The sequence below is a fragment of the Sorex fumeus genome, unplaced genomic scaffold, assembly GCF_029834395.1.
Source record: "Sorex fumeus unplaced genomic scaffold, SorFum_2.1 ptg000003l, whole genome shotgun sequence".
NCBI lineage: Eukaryota > Metazoa > Chordata > Mammalia > Eulipotyphla > Soricidae > Sorex > Sorex fumeus.
Genome location: NW_026606060.1, coordinates 45,541,234 through 45,557,579, shown reverse-complemented (window position 1 = coordinate 45,557,579; position 16,346 = coordinate 45,541,234).

Below are 16,346 nucleotides of genomic sequence, written 5' to 3'. Positions count from 1 at the left end.
AGATGCTTTTTTTTTTGTCAGTCATTTAGTGGGTATCTTTTATGTGTTGAAAACTGTGCTTGGATTCTGAATTTTATAGAACAAAGTAAGATTTCTTACCATTTCCTGATAACCAAAGATACCTGATTTCAAAGTCCTCATTACAAGAAACTCGCTGTCTTGTGTACAGGAAGTTGCATATGGAAAAGCACTTCGTAGACTCTAAAACTGTTAGTGAAGATGATCTATGAAGAAAAAGTTTGGTGGTGAAGAGTTTAAGACATTTCTGACTATACTATCCTTAGAAATTCTATCTTTTATAAGGCATAGAAGATATAACTAAAGTTAGTAAGTTTACCATGCATGTGACTAACCTTGGTTCTAATCTTCATCTCCACATATAGTCCCTCCTGTCCAGTCAGAATTTATCCTTCAGTGCAGAGCCAGAAGTAATCCCTGAACACCACTAATGGTGACTCCCCTCTCACCCCTCATCCCCAAGCAAGTAAATAAGAAACAAAAAGTGTTTCATATTTAATTCTATTTCACCAAGTTTGCCTCAAATTTTAGAAAAATGTTATTATGTATGATTTATTAATGGGCTGGAGCGATTGCACAGCAGGTAGGGTGTTTGCCTTGCTCGTGGCCAACCTGGCCAACCCAGCTTTGATTCCTCGCCCCTCTCGGATAGCCTGACAAGCTACCAAGAGTATCTCTCCCACACGGCAAAGCATGGCAAGCTACCCATGACGTATTCAATATGCCAAACACACTAGCAACGAGTCTCACAATGGAGACGTTACTGGGCCTGCTCGAGAAAATCCATGAACAACAGTGCTACATTTATTAATACTCTGAGTAGACACTTGGAAAAACTCTAGTGACAATCAAGGAACTTTTTAGGTGTCCCTACTGGGTACACCAGATACCTTGTACATAGTTCCATTATTGCACTCACCAATTGAATTATATTGCTTATAAACAGATCCCTACGCAAACAAGATGAGAACGCTATTCAGGTCTCCCAAAGAAGAATAGAAAGAGCTATGCTTGGAATATCACGTTTCACTCAAATGAGAGAGAGAATCCGGAGTTCTGACATCCGTCAACGATCAAGAATCAGGGATGCTGTCTCATATGCCAAGGTGTTGAAAATCAGATGGGCTGGTCACGTAATGAGATTTAAAGAGGACCGCTGGACTAGAGCTGTTACCGACTGGATTCCACGGGATGTCAAAAGACCGCGTGGCCGCCCACCTTCCAGATGGTCAGACTTCTTCGTCAAGATCATGAACGATCGGTTTGAGGCCCTTCATGTTCCCGGAGTGAACAGATGCCATTGGGCTACACTAGCACGCGACAGGGACAAATGGAGACGTTACTGGCGCCCGCTCGAGCAAATCGACGACTAACAGGAAGTTAAGTGATTAAGTGATTAAGTGATAAACAGATCAATACCTCTGACTCCACAATCCACATGCTCTTTTTCCTTTCTTTCTTCTTCTTCTTTTCCTCCTCCTCCTCCTCCTCCTCCTCCTCCTCCTCCTCCACCTCCTCCTCCTCCAGCTGTGAGCAAGCCTTACTCCTGACTCTGAGTTTGGGCATGTGCAAAGCAAGTGCATTACCTATTGTACTACTTTTCTGGCCTCACCAGGGAGTTTCTTAAACAAGGAATGTAGGGCTGGTGAGGTAGCTCAAAGACTGATATACATGCTTCATATATGGGAGGCTCCAGTGCAATTGTGGCACTGTGTGATCTCCTGAGTACTGAACTGGATGTAGTCTCTGAACAGCATGGGGTGTGACCCAACCCGTTATTTTCTCCCAAAGATTAATATATGTGAATTTTAAAATATTTATGATGCCTTCTTCTTAGGTTTAACCCAGGAATGGAGATACAGCATATACCTTTCCCTTATCACAAGAAAAAAAATGATGTCTTTGACCTTGACAAGTACTTTTTGATTTTAGATCCATATGTGGAAGTGCTTGGGGCTAGTCCCAATTCTGTGCTTGGATGTCACTTTCAGGGGTGTTCAGGAGACCATATGTTGTGAAGAATCAAATCTAGGCATCCTGAATGCAAAGATGTCAAAGATGCAAATAGCCCACATTTACCTCTCTGGTCATTAACAACTTTTTTAATTATAAGAATAAAGATTTAGTCATATCTTCATTTAAAATATAGTAACCTTCAATGAGAAAATAATTTTTTTCTCTGTTTAAAAACTGTTTATTTTGGACCATTATATGACTGAAACCCAATCATGAATAGCTTTGTAATAGTCTATCTTACAGATATTCAATAAAAAAATTAAAAAATGTAACGTGGAGTTCATGCCCACTTCAGTCAGCTTAAGCAGCGGCTGAATAAATAGCAGTACTCATATTAAAAACAAAAACAACTGTCTATTAAGTTATAACTTTTAAAATAAGTTTACAAAGAGAAGCAAAAAGGACATTATGCCTGTAAGAGCCCCACGTGGATATAGCTAAGATATAATATAAACTTGCCTACAAATAGGAGTCTTGGGATGTGGGAAAATTGTAATCAGTAGATTAAGAATTTGTTGGAATGGAAAGTCAGACTAGATGAATGAGGCTTTTGGTGACAGGGGATTTTGGACTGGGACCATTGACAGGAAAGAGAAGTCAAGGAGGCTTCATGATGATTGAGTTTTAGTTTTAGCCAGGAGTAGAGAGAGGGACAGGTACTGCCAGAACAGTTGTGAGGTAAAAGGGATTTTTAAGTATAGCAACTTGAGTGGTAAAGGCTTCCACATTTAGTTGCAAGCTACCTGTGAATCCTCCCCCCTGTGGCTCTCGGTGGGGCCAGCAGGTAGAAATGGCAGGGCTGTGGCTTCCCTCTTATGTTCCATCAGTGAGCAAATAGGGTACAATAAACCCAGACTGAGTGAAAGAACAATTGAGCACAGTAGGAGAAGGCAAAGTTAGTGTTTAGAAAGTTCTTTCTTTTCACTCTTGAAAAATAGCTTTTCTTCTCCTGTGTTCCTGCAAAAACTTTGGAGAATTTTGGCTAGTAAAACAGACAACAGTACAAAAAGTTACAATCCCATAATGAAAAGGGTGTTTGTTAACTCTTCCAAGTATCTTTTATTGCTAAATATTATGTATCTTTTTACTCATCCATATACAATATTACTGCCTTAATAATTTCATTTTTCTACTTAACAGTATAAAGCAAGCAAATTTCTGAGTATTGTATATTTATCTGAATAGCTTTAGTGAAAATATGTAAAACTTTATTGTAATATATAATATGTAATATGTAATATGTAATATTCTCCTTCCACCTGCCCTTCTTTAGAAATGCAAGCATGAATTTCTTTTCCTCACTGAATTTGGACTTTTTGGAAGGCCTATGTTATTATTATGTTTTATTTAACTAATTTCTATTATGTGTATCTATGTTATTTTCAATTTTTAGATTATAAATACCACTAGTATCGACTTTCTATACCTATTTCCACTTTTTTACCTATTTCCTTTGGATTAACTACATTACTATGATTTGTTGATTCAAAAATAATGATATTGAAACAAATTACCAAGCTGACCTTCAGAAATGTTGAACCAATTTTTATTACTGCTTCCAAAAAATGTCAATACTTTGTATCATTGAAAACATTCCTCAGTTTGATAGACGAATACAATAATTCCTTGTCTTAATTTGCAACCATTGATTATTATTGAGGTTGATTTTTATATGTTTATTGGTCATTTATATTTCTCTGAATTGATTTTCTGTCCTATATGCATTTGGGTATTCACTTTTTTATTGATTTCTACAAACTCTTTCTATATTATCACTCACATTATAAATAACTCCAAATTCTTTAAAAGTACTTTTCCTGGGGCTGGAGAGATAGCACAGTGGGTAGGGCATTTGCCTTGCATGCGGCTGACCTGGGATCGATTCCCAGCATTCCATATTGTCCCCTGAGCACCGCCAGGAGTAACTCCTGAGTGCAGAGCCAGGAATAATCCCTGTGCATCGCTGGGTGTGACCCAAAAAGCAAAAAAAAAAATTACTTTTTTTAATGATATTTGTGCTTTTTTAATTTCTATGATTTATTCTTTTGTCATTGGTGGAGAGGGGTTTGGTCACAGAACCTCACTGTTCTCAGGACTTACTCCTGGCTCTGTGCCCACAAATCACTCTGGCAGTACATAGGAGAAAATATGTGGTCTTAAAAATAGTATATCATAGATACTTATTTTGTAATTTCAGTTTGTCTTCATTTGAAAAGTTCTTTATGTGTTTCTATTCTGTTTCTATTCTTTGGTCGTTATACAATAGAGTACTTACAGAAATCAGAAATTTGGTAAGGATAAAATCATAGTAGCTATGTCACGGTTTAAGCTAGCAGAAAGTTTGGGTTCGGAGGCAACTGTTGGCAGCTTGATATAATGCTCCTCTGAGTTACCAAGTCATTTAATCTTATCAGAGAATGTTTTCAATGCATCAAACTCTGTTTGTTCATATTTTTTATATAAGGAAAGCTTTCAGTTTTCAGACTTCCCCCAAGGAACAGACATAGTTTTTCAGAATAAAACTCAGGGAAAACGATAAATTTTAAAACTTTAAAAGGTAAAGTAAAGTAGTTCCTTTCATTTCACTCAACATAACCTTTTGGGAGAACAAATACTTCACAAAAACACAGACAGGTGTGACTGGTTCTCTAATTCAGAAAGTTGAAAAATATTTAGTCATCAGTTCTAACACCATAATCTGAGCACTTAGTTTTCCAGAATAGTTTTCCCCAGGATTTTAATAGTTATCTAAATTGTGCTGATCTATTTTAATCAACTCTTCATTCCTCTCAAACCTATAATTTAAAGCAGATTCATGGCAATATTTTATGTCACCTGTTAGTTCTTTAGTATGCTCCTCTAAGTGCTAAGAACCTTTCCAAATACAATCAGCAAATATTATCTTCCCTAACACAAATGTTCATTTTATAATGCCTAATTATCAGATATATTAAATTTCTTCTAGTCTTCTCAAAGATGCTGTTTTCTATGTAATTGGTTCAACTCTGGAAGGGTTTGCCCATTGCGTTTGACCGCTTGTTCTTTAGGCTCTTTTATTCTAAAGGAGCCCTTCCTCTTTGTCCTCCTACTCCTACTATTGATTTGTTGGAAAAATTGAATCATTTGTCTTCAAAATGTTCAAGTTTTTGTATTGTGAGCATTTCTTTCTTTCTTATTTCTAAGAAAACAACTTCCTTTCTCTGTTGTTAGAACTAGAGGGATCGATCGAATTCAGGTTCAATGTTCTTCGGCAAGACTACTTTGTAGGTGATGCGTGTCTTTCCTGTTGCATTTCATTATGAGGCACCTCAGGTCTGATTGTCCCCTCCTTAATGATATTGTGATTGATTAGTGAGTTCAGGAGTTGTCAACATAATCCCTCCATCATGAAGTTCCTCACCAACAGTTCCCCTAATAGTTTTGTCATACATTGATATTTATTTTCCAGACCTATTATTTCATTGAGTTACAAGTGATAATTTTTAATTCTGTTATTTTTTCTGCAATTATTATCTGGGATTGCTTTTTAAAATGTGTTTTTTATCAGCTATTTGATTAGAAATACAGTTTACTCAGAGAAAAGCAAGCTGTTGTTGCATTCCTTTGTCAGTTTTTCAGTAATGAGTTGGTGGTTTTGCAGCCTCTAATAATAGTCAATGAGTTTCTTTACCTGTATCATTATGAATGTATGTACTTTAATGTATTATATGTATTTTAATTTATTTTTTCTATTATTATTCTTTATTATTCCATACCACTCTACTATTATTGCTTCATTTTAAGCCAGAAGGAACCCTTTAATTTGGTTCTTCTGATATCACCCCATTTGCTTTTGATATTCTGCATATTTTTAGTGTAATATTCTCCTTCCACCTGCCCTTTTTTAGAAACGCAAGCATGAATTTCTTTTCCTCACTGAATCTGGACTTTTTGGAAGGCCTGTTGAGCCTCTCTTTCTTTAGACTTTAATTCTCCTCAGACTTGACTGTTACACTGAAAAAATAAATTCAGGTGCTAAACAGGCACTCAATCAATATGTATCATTGAATTAAATTCTGCTTGGCAGAGCCACATTTTTCACATGCTAATGCCAACAATATATGGACTCAGGGTAATTTAGCTCATTTCCATGAACGTCTCTAAACTCACACATATTGTTGTATCTTTATAAAGGAGCTTACACGCACACCTATCAGGCTTAAAAATATCTTTGTGCTATCGTTTCTGTCATTTGGTCTATTAGCATTCACCTCACAGCGCTTTGCTTATATAAATTTAACAAGATGAAAGGTTGATGCTGAGAGAAGCCTTTGGACAGATTCGTTACCTTAGCAACCTTGCCCCAGACTTCAATGGCCCTGACCCAGCTACAAAGTCCTTCACTGGCTAACGAGACACTCTTAATGACAGCTGCCTGAAATTCAGGCCCACAGATAAAATGACTTGTAATCTGGAAAATAACCTTTGGAGGAATATTATCTTTATCAGATTTCCAAAAGAATCCAAACAGTGAACGCAGTTCCACTAATAACTATATTCATAAGGCCATCATGCTTAAGTGCTTCTGGGAAAGCATTAGTAACAGGAAATTAAGTGTTACAGAATAATTGCCAACCTTACTGCATAAAATAGAAACTGGCTGCCCAGTGATTTTGTGTTGGTAACAGTCATTAGATGCCACTGTCCTGTATAATTGAAAAATTGTTTGTATAAAGAAAATATTGTCACTGCCTCATTACTTCCAACGTTTAATTGTATGGGAGAAATCATAATTTTTTGAGGTTCAAATTACACATACAAGTTTGTGGATTAAGAGATTTCAACAATGAAACATATATCAAGTTTTACCTGAGTAGAGATTTTAAATGACCACAAGAGTGATCCTACAGCTGTGTTATGGTTTAATGCATGAATGAAATCATAATTCATTATCAATATTTCTATTCACCACTCACCACTTACCAGGTGTTGCAGTGATACAGTAGGAGTGATGCCCAGTGAATAAAATTCAGCCCCCTTTCCTAAACAAGGCAGAACACAGGTTTCTTTAATACTATGGAGAGTATAGTTTGGAATCATCTAACAAATAGCTATTGAGAACTTTGGGGTCTTCCATCCCCCATGGCTTTTCCTACCTTTGTAGTCACTGCAGCTTCTCTAGGAGCACACACGTGGTTGCAATGATGACTTGATAATGGCACTCAGCTATGATGTGGTGCCAGTTATTGAAGTCACAGCCTCACGCATGTAAGGGTGACACTTTGCTACTGAGCAACATCCTGAGACTTGGAGGTTTTCTGTTTGTTCATTAATGTTTCATTTATATCATCTGTTTTTCTCTTTATAGCATGAGTGAAATCATTCTATATTTGTCTTTCTTCATTGGTCTTATTTCACTTTGTGTAATTCCTACCTATGTTATTGCAAATGGCAGGATTTCATCTTCCTAGATAGCTGAATAATATTCCATGGTGTATATAGACCATGTTTTCTCTATCCATACACATATCTCTCAACTTAGCGATTTTATTATTTTAGGAATAAAAATCAAGAGGTGGGAAAACAAAATCATATGGAATTTCTGTTTTCTCTCTCTCTCTATATATATACACATATATATATATATTTAAAAGTTCATTCATGCTCCTTTACATAATGATTGTACTGCTTTATATTCCCACCAACACTAGAGTTGTTTTTATTGTTTTTATGGTGCTGGAAGAAAACCTAGGGCTTCATGCATATGAAGTCTGAGCTTTATCACCAGTTCAAGCATTTTGGGCTTTAGACCCTTGGTAACCCACAGACATTCCCTGGTGCACACTGGGAGGATTAGAATATTTGTTTATGGCTGTATAGATTCTGATTAGTCAGTATCCATGCTGTGTAACTGACAGGAGCTTAGAAATAAATTCTTTTGCACATTCAAACATTGGATTAAAATTGAGATTGATGGGCTGGAGAGACAGCTCAAAGGGCTAATGACATCCTTTGCCTGCAAGAGACACAGATTTGTTCTTTGACACCACATTGTCCCCTCACCCTCAGCCTTGCTGGAGCGATGTCCAAACACCATGCTGGGAGTAGATCCCTGAGCACTGCCAGGTATAGCCCTAAAACCAAAAGGGAAAAATAAACCCAGTGTTCTAAAAGATTTGGCTTTATTTTAACGTACTTTTCCCCAATTCTCCAACCTTATTTATTATTTTTGTTCTTTTTTTGGCCACACCTAGCTGTGCTCAGAGTTTACTTCTTTCTTTTCACTCAGGGATTACTCTTAGCTGGGTTTAGGGGACCATATGGGGTGCCAGGATCAAACTGGAATCAGCTGTGAGCAAGGCAAGCACCTTACTGTTTGTACTATCTCTGGTCTCAATCTTTATATATATATATATTTAACTTACCCAAGGTCTGTTATTTAAAAAAATGTAGAAGTCTAGGGAGATTCTCATACTACTAGTGCAAAATAAAGAAATAGTCCATATCTAGAGAAGAAATTGTAGATCTCAGTTTTGTTTCAGTGTGTGTCGTTCAGGGCCACATTTGACAATGCTCAGTGGTTACTCCTGGCTCTTTGCTTAAGAATTTCTCCTGGCAGTGCTCACTGGACCATGCAGGATGCTGAAGACGGAACCTGGGTGGGTCAGGTGCAAGTTAATGCTCTACCCACTGTACTAATGATCAGTCCCCTGTTTCTGTGTGTATTAAGCTGTGTCCTTAGAAGATTCGAGGTGTTTCAGGTTTTCTCAGTAGTTCAAGGCAGAGCCTTGTATGTACTATTTAATTTAGAGCCTCTTATGGATTGATTGTTTCATATGTTAACACCTTGCCCCTACTCATATGATTGCAGTTGGAAGTGGTACTTTTGGGAGGTGAATAGAGATAATTAGATTTAGGAGTCATGAGGATAGAATTTATGGTGGGAGGCAATCAGAGTTTCCTTTCTCTATCTGTGACTTCCCAATAAGGTGACTCTACAAGCCACAAGAAGAGCTTTCTTAGAGATCTTGGTCTCAGATATCTCAGCCTCCGGAATAGTAAGAAATAAATGGCATTTTTAAGCCACCCCATCTATGGTGTTTCGTTATGGCAGCCGAGCTGACAGAGACAGATCCCTAAAGTTTACATATCTGGAGCTTATTGGGTTAGGCTGACACCTCCTCTCCATCAAAAATAATTCCATTGCATTACTGACTCTTGGTAAAGTGCACACGTATGAAGGCCTTGCACATGTCAGGATCTTGGTTTCTGTGATAAGTCACAGAATTCTAGTAAAAACATAACCCAAAAGAAAAGATGGACATGGAAATAGCAAAGATAAATGACAATATTAAGATGTAAGTGTTACATCTTCAGATGAAGGGTTGAAACATGAAAAAGTCATGAAAATCCCATCTTTGTTTACTGCAAGACTGCAACGGGGAGTATTTTATCTTATGTTGAACAGTCTCTGTGGAATAAGGATAGAAACAATAGATCTCTTTAATTTTTCATTAGAATCCAGAAGAACTAGAATATTTTGCTTTAAAAAAGATGCGGATCCCATAATTTACTCATATTTCTCATTTCTTTGGAGTGCTAAGAGACCCAGGGATAAAATTCATAGCTATTCTCTGGATATCAGCTAGGATCCTCAGTTGAAGTATTAATTTATCTGCACAACTGCAAAATCCATGTGTTGCTCCTGGAGATTCTCTGTGTCTAGCCAGTCCCACCGTCATCAAAGAATATCAGAGATGGGGGTGTGTGTGGAGGGATTAAGAAACAAACATACATTTGTCACAGTCTGGAAACTGAAAGTTTGAGGTCCAGGTGCCAAGAATATTGGGTTCTTGGTGAATGAATATTCTCCTAGTTGCCCATAGATGCTGAGGTTTTGCTGAATCCTCCCAGTATGGAGAGAAAGTGAAGACTAATTGTATGTTTTATCCGGATGCTAATCCCAATGCAGGGCCTTATGACTTCATTTAATCCAGTTACTTGCAAAGACCAGCCCAACCTCCTAATACTTTCTCATTGCTAACTAGAATTTTAATATGTGAATTAGTTTGTGCAAAGGTGGAGTTGCTGGTGGTGGGGGACACACAAATCCCCAGTTCATAACAGCTTTCCCCATCCAGAAAGATACACGACCATAGATGGCCCTTTAAATATTAATGTCAGAGCTGTTGCCTTTTGGGGTACCTTTCTGGGCCTCAAATATTTTCCTTTTATTTGTTTTTAAACTAGGCTCTATCCCCCTTTTCTTATAGCCTGTCTGTCTCTGCCTAGGAGATTTGAAACTTTCTATAGTATACTTTCAAACTTAATCTTATCAGAATCCCTCAATGGTTTTAAAATAAATAGTAGTTTATGGAAAGCCACCTAATTCTGTACATCTAAGCATGTGAAAATAAATTGATTCTAAATCTCAAATTCTTTTGACAGAATTCACCATTTATTTATTAAAAACTCAATAAAATAGGTTTAGAAAAACATAAAATGGCACAAGAACTTTAAGAAACAAAGAATCTTCCCATAAGATAAGGCACTTGGCAAAGATTTCCACTCTTACCCACTCTTAATAAATCTTCAACACAGTATTTGGAAGCCCCAACAATTAGGGAAGAAGAAGAAATCCAACTGGATAAGAAGAATTCAAATCATTACTATTTGCAGATGAGAGGGTTTTATATATATATGTATATATAATATATATAATTCAAAAGACTATTAAAAACCACTGAGAACAATAAACTGTAAATCTCAAATTTGTGTAGTTATATTTGCACAAACATTTCCACACATAACAGGTATGAACCACAATCTACTATTTACGTGGGCAAAGATCAGAACTGTGTTTACTTTTGTATATGTCAACTCAGTTTTGTGGCAATTCTCCACTCTGCAAGGATGGTAGAAGTTCACTGTCAATCAGTATATTATCACCTACTAGGTTCTGAGGCCTCTTATAATACCAGAGTTTTTAGAGAGTATTTGGTTTCCAATATTATCTGTGCATGGGAGAACCCACAGTGATAGTGATCTATGGATGGTGGATGGTGGACCCTCGCCCTTACCTCTGAGATGTCTCAACTTTGCAGTGTCTCCTGCCTCTGCACCTGGCTGTCCTCGCTGGGGCCCCTTGGAGGAGGGTGGGTTGAGTTTCCCTCCCCATCCCAAGCAGAGCCCCGGCAGCTGAAGACCTCTGGTTCCAGGCACAGTCATGCTTAAGACCACTCTACACATGTTCGGACAAGCCTCACGCATGAAGGGACTGGCAGAGGAAACCAGGTGTGCGGAATCTGGGGCTTAGATCTCCAAGCCTGCTCAGATCGGGACTGGGCCTCCTCTACCCAGATCCCCCATCTTCCAGTATGTAGGCATTACACCCACCAACTGCCCCCGGAGCTGTGTAATCTCATCAACGGCCAAGACCCAGAGACTATAAAACTCAGCTCCCAGAAGCGTGTGGCCGTGACATCTTATTATCTAGTTCTTACTATGGAGGACCTGGCAGGCTACCAAAAGTGTCCTGCCCAGACAGCAGAGTCTGGTAAACTCCCCGTGGTGTATTCAATATGTCAAAAACCAGTAACAATGATTGGTTTCATTCTCCTGACCCTGAAAGAGCCTCGAATGTGCTACTTTCTAAAATCTCAGGGTTAGGATGAAGGAGACGTTATTGGTGCCTGCTTGAGGAAATCGATAAGCAACAGGATGACAGTGATAAAGTGACAGTGATTTAAGCCCTTATTTTAGCCAAAGTAGTAAATTTATTGCTCCTTGTAGTATGGGAATCCCTTGAGGTTGTTTATACCCCTATCTGCCTGTAGTTGCTCTGCAGCAATGAATTATCTTTAGAAAAATGTTTTGTTTTGCAGTATTTTATTTTGTTTTGGGGGGAATCTCTAGAGGTGCTGAGGGTCAACAGAGCTATATTTACGAGTTCTGGGGAAACCGAGGGCCCAATCTGTGCTCCAGCTCTTTGAGTGGACTTCTACTCTTGCTCTAGAAAGATCTATAAGGAAAAAGACTATGATTAACATCTCTCAAACTCTAAAAACTCCCTTTAGCCTTTCTTCCTTTGGGAAGTAGATTATTCCTAATCTGACCCTCACACCTCCTTTATTCAACTCATACTTATTTACCTGATTCCCCATTTTGAGCAAAACTGTGCCAGCAGACTCCATAAATTTGATGAGCCATTTCCCCCCTTATCTTAGGCCAGGAAAAGTTATTTTTCTTTAAAAAGTTTGCTAACGTGACTAAATCCATTTAATTAACTCAAAATTATATAAATCATGATTTGCAGTTATACCCACATTCAAAGAGAGTCCTATTCTCAAACTCTTTATAAGGTTTGGAAATATTAATGTGATTGTGTAAGGCTAAAGAATAAAAATGATTGTGTCTACTATTCCAGAGTTTTATTATAATTCTGTTTACTGGAACTGCTTAATCTTATTTGTTTTATTAGATCATTTGTTACTGCTCTATGAGATTCCAATAAACTCTTTAATAAACATCAAAACTTGAGTGAACATCACTCCCTGTTATCTCTCCATAAATATTTGTTAACCCCATCCTTCCATCTCTTTTGTGCCAAACAGATTGCCTAGACATTGGTTTATGCTTCTTTTTTCTTCCTTCCTTGTATAGGTAATAGACATTATTTGAAGAAACCAATTATAATGCAATTCAGCATAGTATCACTAATCAAATTATCCCCTCTGAGATGGCAGCCGGGGATATTTACTATGGACATATCTATCTTTTAAATGATTTAAAAAATCAAACTGTTGTAAACATAACCAAAAATTATAATGATTGTCTCAATTAGTAAAGCCTCTTGAGGTAAGAAAAGACAATTTTCCAAATAAGAGTTAGAATTCTTGTCCTTCCTTTGGGTTAAATTATACTTTATTGTTTGTGGGATATATTTCCTGCTCAGGCTCTATTCTGGCCAAATGCACTCTGGTCAAGTTTGGGATAATTTTGACAATCTCAGACACTTAGAAATCAGGTTGGGACTCTTCTCTAAGGCATCTCAGTTAATCATAATAGCTCTCTTTGAGTCTAAACAGAACACGAAACTTGGGGACAGATCCAAAGGAAAACAAGACAACTTTGTTTCTTTTTCTTTTTTTTCTCCTTATATTCAAGTCATTACCAAATCCCAAATTTCCCACCAAATGTAATTTTTGTCCTCTCCATTGCCACATTTGAACCAACCATCTCTATCTTGTTAAACCACAGTAGAGATTCTAAATTGGTCACCCTATTTCTGGCTCTTCCTCTCAAACATACAGGTATCATATTCTAGACTGCCAAATTCAGTGCTCCCCTTCTCACTCCCTTGTTTAGGAACCTCAATGGTTACCCATATATCCAGGATGTCAAGTCTGAGTTTCATTGAATGAAGCACCATGCTAGTCTTCAAACTCATGCCCCAACTAAACTTTCTTGCATCATTTCCTTGTTCCAAATTTTATGCTTTTGAAACAGTTCACCACCCACTTCAAGTTGTTTCTTACTTTCAGCTTTTTTATTTTAATTTAAAATTTTATTTTTTATAAAGTTGTTCACAATCATTTATTACATTCAATATTCCAACACCAATCCCACCATTACACCTTCCCACCACCATTATTTTGAATTTTCCCAACCACAACCCAAACCTGACCCAATAGCAGGCCCTAAATTATGCATTTTGTATTGCTTGTTATGAACAATCTGCTAGTTTTCTTAGAAGAAAGTGTGTGAAGATTGTTGTATCTCAGCCTGGAGCCATTAAACCCTTGTATAGGAGATTTTTAACATGTTGTTACAGGTTTAACCTTGTGTGCTAATATACATATTTTTGATTGAGGTTGGTTGACTTCTATTTTACACCCCATCCAATGTGGTGTGCTACTCCTGGTACATCGATGGTGCAGAGTATGAGATGTCTCTCACTTAAAGCTTTTTCTTGTCATCTAATATTAGATAACATGGGTCAGTCATTTCTCCTCTATAGCAAGGAGCTTTGGTTTACGGAATAACACCCATCACAATGCTCCTGAAGCACTCTCTTTCATCTTTTAACTTCTCCTCTGTGCTCTGCTTCTCCTATCTGTTAATCCCTCATTTTCCCTAATCAGATCCCTGTGACTTGTAAAGTCAGTTTTCTCAGAGGATGCTGGAATTTGTATTTGTAATTGTAGTATTGCTTTTCTCATTCCTTTATGTCCTCTTGTAGCTTATTTGAAAGCAATGTACTTTTTGTATAGACACAGGAAGACCATTGATGTATGCTCTTGTTACTTAAGAGTTGACTTCAAATAGTATTTACTCCTGGGCATCTGTCATATTTACTTGACTTAACCCTCAGTTGCCTTTAGTTCCTAGCACTCCAAATGGAGAATCCTCATGAAGGGACTTGGATAAACCCAGAGCAAGCTGTAAGCTATCCTGGCATCGAAAAGGGACAGGCCAAGTGCCATAAAATTTATAATAACTTAAGAGCACAGTCATGGAGAAATTCTGTCATGACCCAGAGAGAAGTGACAGGACAAGGACCCTGCTGGGGTAAGGAAGGACTAAATCTGCTCTCAGGACTATGGTCTGGGATATATAACGAGATGTTCCCAGGAGAACTACCCTTTAAGCTTAATATATCTCTTACTATGTCCATACAAAATGACTAGAAAGATTATTAAGAAGTAAATTTAAGATGACTGTTTAAATGACCTTGGACTAAGGAAAGGACAAATATTCCCTTGGATGACATTCTGCCCCTGTGAGATTCTGTCCTAGAATAGCTTCTCTTGGAAGGAAGGGCTTTTCATATGTTGATTGTGCTACCTCACCTATGTGTAACTGCGCCTGCCCCATAACTTTTGATGTTTGGGCTCTTAACTACTGTTGGGAGGCTGGGAGATGGGAATGGGAGACAAAGTTAAACTGAATGGACGGAGCAAAACTGGATGGAGAGAGTGAAACTGGATGGGCAGCCAGAGATTGGGATGAGAGGAATATGAGTCTGGAGTGGGGATGGAGATTGGAATTAACAGTGACTGATCACTAACTAGTCTGGCAGCTTTGTTCCCTCCTCCATGCCAGGGGCAGCCAGCCAGGGTGGGGAAGTGGCTCATAGCCACTGAATGCATGTGTGGTGCACCCACATTTTTGAACATACACCTAATAGGTGCTCACTTATGGTATAAATGCAAAACAGAGGTGATCCTAGGCAAGTGACAAAATGGGACAGTAGATAGAGCATTGGGCTTTGATGTCAAGTTACATTTGGCATCTTTAGCTTTTCTACTTTTTTTGTTTGTTTGGAGACGTATCTTTTAAAACAATTTTACAGTTTTGATTATTTGTCATTAATTCCCTCTGGAACAGAAAAATTCAGTTTACATATCAATCATGATGACGAGAAACATTTTCAGGCAGGAACTCTCTGGGTAGAGAATCCCACAAGTAATAAAGTAATGTATAAACTCAGTTTCAAACTTAACATATCATAGGTTCATCTCTGTACCACTGCTGGCAGTACTTGGTACTCTCTTCTGGCAGTGCTTTGGAGACCATGGGGTGGCAATAATTGAACTCAGACTTTCTTCATGAAAAGCCTGTGATCTATCTCTGCACTTTTGCATTGAACCTAGTTTTTCCTATATTTTTTAAAATTTTATAAAGTAGTTCACAATATTTGATTACATTTAATATTCAAACACCAATTCTACCACCATTATATCTTCTCACCACCATATTTTGGGTGTTTCCATCCTGAACCCCAACCCCTGTCCCAAAGCAGAACTGAAATAATATTTCCCTCTAAAGTTGGTTGCCTCCTACTTTGAATCCCATCAAATGTGATGGGGTACTCTTGGACTATGGGTTGAGCATGTCCTATGAAGTGTTACGTGGCTGCAAATTTGCTGCGTGGTTCAAGGAAAGGTTCACTCAGGGGTGAGACTCGGCCTGAGCAGGTGGCAACCGGCTGTGAGCAGGGCAGCAGTTCTGGAGGTTTTCTACTGCCTGGGCTGGGTCCCTTGGGGTGGGGAGGGGTGTCACCCGCCTCCCTCTGGGGCATGCCAAATGAAACAGCCTGGGTCTGGCAGCATGGTTATGGCGAGTGTCATGTTGCTCCCTTCCGGGAGAGAAGGACTTGTGATCTGGATGGTGGCCGATGACAAGATTATCTGGCACCAGACTTAGGTGGCTTATGGAAATGACTGTTGTGTCGCTGGAGACAGGATGGGGGGAAGGGAGGCATATGGGCAGAGGATCTCCATTCCTGGTCCTGGTCCCATTGAACCCAAAGTTCTCAGTCACAAAGTCCC